The following is a 6,000-nucleotide window of genomic DNA, read 5'->3' as shown; positions in this document are numbered from 1 at the left end:
GCTCTCACATTTGCCTCTTGAGGCAGCGACTGTTGAAATCAATAGCTGCGCTGATGCATCACAACTTTTATCCAGGCTGTATTTAAGTCTCTGTAGGAATAACAGAAGCAGTTCTAAGACTTATAAAAACTCCACTTTTGGAAACATCATAACAGTTTTAAAGTGTAATTAAAAGCTTCATTATTGGTGATGAAGCTGAATCCTGTGGCAACAAATCAATGGAACATCAATATATGCTGCTTGATGTGGCTAAATGACCAATGCAAGGCATTTATTTCTGCAGTGCATTGATTCGGCTAACTTTTTATCCTGACTGGTGGTAATTTTGCTGTTCTGTAAATGCACAGCACCTCATGAAGGTGAGGTCATTTATGGGTCTGTTTCAAATTACCCCCATCTATCAGCTCCGAGTGGCATTGGATTCCAGGTATTAGCGATTAGTGAAGATGACAGATTCTGAGAAGAGAGATTTAAAGGCAATCTCAGTAAAACTGCAGGCTGGAAACTTCAGCATTTTATTTCCCTCAGCATCTCGAATCTTTCATCCACACATTCTCCCACAAGCCTGTGTTGACACATTGCCTCATTTGAGGCATTAAAAAATGATTTTGCCTCTTGTTCAGTTTAATTAATCAAAATGAGCTAAAACAACTTCAAGAGTTAGTTCACCCAAAAATTACTCACCCTCATGTTGTTCCAAACCCATAAGACTTTTGTTTTCCTTCAGTATGAGGTATGAGTATGAGGTAACACAGCTCTGTTTATCATATTCGATACATTTGAGTGTGTTGAAAATGATGTTATAACGTTACTCTGTGCGTTCACTCGGCGGCTGCTGTGAGACACTGTTACACACTGCAGTAAGATAGATCGATTTTACAATATCATATTAATAAATGCTGGATGGCTTGTGTTGATAAATGTCATGGAATTAATTTTAAAACATATTGTATGATGGAGAAAATGCTGTATTACTGTTACTAAAAATAAAGCTACATCTGATTATGCTATGTTAGCTACTTGACAAAACAGTGTTTTTCTCTGAGGCATGGTAAAGCATGGTAACGTTACTCGCAAAAAAATCAAGAAAATTAGATTTAAACAATAAGACTAAATGTGTTGAGCTATATAACAATAATTAGTTTTCTGTCTATAAATATATCAAAACAGTTGTTCCCTTGTCTATTAAAACATGTAATATATTAATGCGTCTTTGGTGTTTCCATGGTTTCTACAAAATAAAACCTGGATATTTTACTGCAAAATTCTTACATATTGCACCTTTGAATCATTTTTGTTGCATTAAGGGGACTTTTTAGTTCCCAGCATGCTTTGCATTGGAGTTGGGAGAGTAAATGTTAAAATTAAGTGTAATATTATGGGAAAAACCTATTAGTGTTTAATGCTCAATTATGTTTGACATTTAAAAGAGTTTCTGTTTATTGAAGTTTGAAGTTTGTGGTTACCATTGTATACTGAAGAGTATAGGCTTGCTCAATATAATTCAATATAATATAAATTTTCACTTCATTATTTTTAGTTCAAATAAAATTACAATAAAGTAATTTCATGCAACCACTTAGCTTAAAAAAAATAAGTAAAATCAAAAACAAAATTCTTTATTTTACATTTTACCTATTTAACCAGGCAAGTTACTTAGGAACAAGATTCTTATTTATAATGGTCTGGAAGGGGAATAAATAGATTAACAATTAAACAAACAATTAAAATGATTTAAAAAAAATTAAAATAGACAATTTATTTTAAAATATGTTAAATAAATATTACTTAATATTATTTAAATTACAAACCTGATTCCAAAAAAGTTGGGACACTGTACAAATTGTGAATAAAAAAGGAATGCAATAATTTACAAATCTCATAAACTTATATTTTATTCACAATAGAATATAGATAACATATCAAATGTTGAAAGAGAGACATTTTGAAATGTCATGCCAAATATTATCTCATTTTGGATTTCATGAGAGCTACACATTCCAAAAAGTTGGGACAGGTAGCAATAAGAGGCCGGAAAAGTTAAATGTACATATAAGGAACAGCTGGAGGACCAATTTGCAACTTATTAGGTCAATTGGCAACATGATTGGGTATAAAAAGAGCCTCTCAGAGTGGCAGTGTCTCTCAGAAGTCAAGATGGGCAGAGGATCACCAATTCACCCAATGCTGCGGCAAAAATAGTGGAGCAATATCAGAAAGGAGTTTCTCAGAGAAAAATTGCAAAGAGTTTGAAGTTATCATCATCTACAGTGCATAATATCATCCAAAGATTCAGAGAATCTGGAACAATCTCTGTGCGTAAGGGTCAAGGCCGGAAAACCATACTGGATGCCCGTGATCTTCAGGCCCTTAGACGGCACTGCATCACATACAGGAATGCTACTGTAATGGAAATCACAACATGGGCTCAGGAATACTTCCAGAAAACATTGTTGGTGAACACAATCCATCGTGCCATTCGCCGTTGCCGGCTAAAACTCTAAACATATCTAAACATGATCCAGAAGCGCAGGCGTTTTCTCTGGACCAAGGCTAATTTAAAATGGACTGTGGCAAAGTGGAAAACTGTTCTGTGGTCAGACGAATCAAAATTTGAAGTTCTTTTTGGAAAACTGGGACGCTATGTCATCCGGACTAAAGAGGACAAGGACAACCCAAGTTGTTATCAGCGCTCATTTCAGAAGCCTGCATCTCTGATGGTATGGGGTTGCATGAGTGCGTGTGGCATGGGCAGCTTACACATCTGGAAAGGCACCATCAATGCTGAAAGGTATATCCAAGTTCTAGAACAACATATGCTCCCATCCAGATGTCGTCTCTTTCAGGGAAGACCTTGCATTTTCCAACATGACAATGCCAGACCACATACTGCATCAATTACAACATCATGGCTGCGTAGAAGAAGGATCCGGGTACTGAAATGACAAGCCTGCAGTCCAGATCTTTCACCCATAGAAAACATTTGCCGCATCATAAAGAGGAAGATGCGACAAAGAAGACCTAAGACAGTTGAGCAACTAGAAGCCTGTATCAGACAAGAATGGGACAACATTACTATTCCTAAACTTGAGCAACTTGTCTCCTCAGTCCCCAGACGTTTGCAGACTGTTATAAAAAGAAGAGGGGATGCCACACAGTGGTAAACATGGCCTTGTCCCAACTTTTTTGAGATGTGTTGATGCCATGAAATTTAAAATCAACTTATTTTTCCCTTAAAATTACACATTTTCTCAGTTTAAACATTTGATATGTCATCTATGTTGTATTCTGACTAAAATATTGAAATTTGAAACTTCCACATCATTGCATTCTGTTTTTATTCACAATTTGGACAGTGTCCCAACTTTTCGGGTTTGTACATCAAATAAATCATTTATCAAAACATTAATAAAATTGTATTAATAAAAGCTCATTGTCCTTTCTCCCTCCTTCAAATTGATCTCAGACCAAAGCAACGTCCAGTAAATAAAAGCAAGCCAATAAAATTCTTGTCTAATATGCAAAGATAGCCGGTTTATAATAAAATAAAAGTCACAGTGATGAGTTCTGGATGTGACATCTGTACACAGTGTCTCTATAATCACATATGGGGAGGATGTGGACAGGTGTATTTTGGCAGACAAGGTAAAAGAGGCTTGGAATGGTCCAAAATCAAAGCCTGGATTTCACCTTCACTTGTACGTTTGCTGGGTAGTAGTTTTATAAATGTATAAGTAAGATGTTTTAAAGTAATTCCAGTGAATACATTTCAGTCTGCTCATCTCACAAAGATATCAGCTTCTCGGGATTATAGCTCACAATGGACTATACTTTACAATATTTTTATGTGCTTTTTGGAGCTTGACAGACATGAACAGCATCTTCACACCACTTATTTATCTTTTGTGATTCATGGATGAAAAAAATGGGTTTGGAACAATATGGGGATCGAGTAAATGAAGATTTTTCATTGTTTGGTGAACTTGTTGCTCCGACAAAGCAATGTGACTTTTATTCTTGTTTTATTTTACAATTTTCTATAATAAAAAAATATATTGTGTGTTTTTGCAACTTTTACAAAAAAAAGACAATTTATTTCTTAACAAAAAGATTGACGTCAGTGTTCAAACAATGTTATGAACTTTATAGTTTCATTATGTTGTTTAGAATGATGTCCTTGTGAAAAAGTGTACTTAATTGTACTGAACATGAACTTATAATGTACTTCTATTCTTAAATGTATAAAAAAAAACTGTATTTGCAAATAATATATTATTAATGAATTTAAAGGTCACTTAAATTGCAACTTCATCACAGCAAATGTGTAATTACTAATATATTTAAATACATGACATACAAGTTTCAACAGAAATTAAATACATATGGCAGTATACTTTAACCATATTTCAAAAACAATCAAATTATGAAATTTCATGTAAAGATGTTCTTAAGTCCTACTTAAATGGGTCAAAAAAGAATGCTTAAATTCATCTAATTTCGGTTTTACCAAATGACACTTTTGGTTATACCGAATGACGATATTTTCAAACAATGCCACAGGCTGATATCTAGCTAGCAAAAGAACAATCAAACATTATATTTAGTACAAGTTTTTAAAATATTACAACATTTTCCATGTTTTATAGCGGTTGTACCGAATGACCTGATGTTTCGGGACATGCGTAAATTTTCAAATAGTTAAAAGAGAGTTAGTTTCATTGCTTCATGACCATTTGGTCCTTTGCAGGCATCTGAATGATGTCACATCCTGTCACATGATACTGACCAAATGACTTGATCCAAAATAAACCCTTTATATTGGTTACTCCGAATGACATCAAAGACATTCATTTTTCCAAACATTCTTTTTCATAACAAATCAACGACTTCTACACATAATTTTAATACCATTTTGCACTATGTTGATATATGATGTTATAAAATCATGCCAGAATAAAAAACATATACATTTATTACATTTTAAGATATTTTAATTACAAATGAAATGGCTGTATTGGCCTTTGGACGGTTAAACCGAATGACCTTTTGACACTTTAAAATCTTTAAAATATCTTTATATGTAGCAAAATATAATTAAAACATTTTGGATTCAATAGAAGAGATCTAGTTGTGTTATCTTACATACATTGGATGTCATATCTTTGTTTTTTATTATTATTAAGCCTTTTGAACAAAAAAATGACCCATCACGTCATTGACTCATTTTCATTTCATTGCAATTAACATCCAATTCAGTGTCTGAAAACATCACATTCAGTTTAAACTTGTGCGGCTTGTTGAGGAGAAATGTACTTTTAGACACTATTTAGTTTTAAAAATGCTAATGCATTTGTATTAAGTAAAAATGTTTTATATAAAATATTTTTATTAAAAAAAAAAAACACAGAAAATGTGGCAGAAGGCAGAATGACCATCTCTGATAACTGACCACTGGAGCACGATTATCATCAACCAATGTGTATAATTCCATAACAGCCAAATTGTTCAGTTAATCAGCCTGAAAGATATATGGGTAATATTACTATACAAAACAACTCCATTTGTCATAATATCAGCAATCGAAAGATGCTATTATTCTACAACACCACCCAGTCAAAGAATAAAAAATAGAATCAAATAAAATAGAATAAAAGAATAGAAAACGTGTTCTGTTTTACTCCATTCTAGTTTCTGTCCTACTAACAAGTTTTCACCCTTTATGCAATATCACAGTCACACTAATAGCAATTCCATCATCATCATCTGAGTCTCACACACTCCAGTGCTTAAACATGATGAAACCCAGAGAGATGACACATTTCAGCATGGTGGAGGCACTGAACAAGCAGAAGAGGTGATTATACATGCAGCTTCTCTAAAATGACATATGATGAAGTGTCATAATGGAGCTCATCACTTTTTATCATTTTCCTTGCAAGTGTCTCCAAATATCACACCCATAACTGTTGGTGCAGGATGGAAACATTTCATAGTGTTCAT

Source organism: Megalobrama amblycephala, linkage group LG12, assembly GCF_018812025.1.
Source record: "Megalobrama amblycephala isolate DHTTF-2021 linkage group LG12, ASM1881202v1, whole genome shotgun sequence".
NCBI classification, from domain to species: Eukaryota; Metazoa; Chordata; class Actinopteri; order Cypriniformes; family Xenocyprididae; genus Megalobrama; species Megalobrama amblycephala.
Note: the sequence above shows the minus strand (reverse complement) of the source record.